The sequence below is a fragment of the Penaeus monodon genome, chromosome 29 (assembly GCF_015228065.2).
Source record: "Penaeus monodon isolate SGIC_2016 chromosome 29, NSTDA_Pmon_1, whole genome shotgun sequence".
NCBI lineage: Eukaryota > Metazoa > Arthropoda > Malacostraca > Decapoda > Penaeidae > Penaeus > Penaeus monodon.
Window position 1 is genome coordinate 24404003 of NC_051414.1, and position 797 is coordinate 24404799.

General features: G+C 34.0%; 1 protein-coding gene across 2 annotated transcripts in view; it reads right to left on the minus strand.

Annotated features, from left to right (window-relative positions):
• LOC119592054 (protein lin-37 homolog) overlaps positions 1-797 on the minus strand; it is a 5133-nt gene that overhangs the window by 3744 nt on the left and 592 nt on the right. The window lies entirely within an intron of this gene.

The following is a 797-nucleotide window of genomic DNA, read 5'->3' on the forward strand; positions in this document are numbered from 1 at the left end:
CACAAAACCACAAAAAAAAATCTCAAATATCTTTTGAAATATTCAAACATATGTCGCAACTTTTAATATGTCACAACTCTTCATAGAATTTTTTCTACTGTTTTTCTTTTCTCAATAATATAAAGGAACAGCTGGTACCATTTCTTCTATTTGTCTGGGTTATTTGATGATACAAATGCATATCTGGGCATTAGGTAATCATCAAAGCTATTTGATGAATTATGACCTCATTAATCCATTCACTAAAGAAATCCCCTGCATTATAACCTGCCATGTGCCGGGTTTCCAGAGCCATCAGCTGCTTCAGTGAAAAATCAGAAGCACAGGTAACATACATTTACCTTGTTATGCTTCTGGCTGCTGCATACATCATTCTTTATGAAATGATGTAAAAAATTAACTACTTCTGAAGGGCTATAACTCCCCAAGGGCTACAGTCATTCCAAGCAAGTCAACAACTATTTACTAAACACAATTTTGAGTTGGCTTAATTGCTTGATTGAGTTGGCTTGATTGATCTGGCATTTGAGCCTGGTTTGCCTTGACTTTATTAGATAGTGGGTCAATTTAGGAAAAAAAAGCAACAAAGTAGCAGTAAGCAAAGTAATTTCTAAGCAATGGAATTGACTTTACATACAAACATAAACAAGAAATAAAAAGAAGGAGGGATATCATGATGTATAACTCAGATGCATTTTTCAGAGAAATCTATGACAAATCTATGTTCACAAGATGTATTGGGTTAAAATATCTCCAGTGTGCAAGTGTACTCTGCAGTCTATCAAACCTGTATTTTT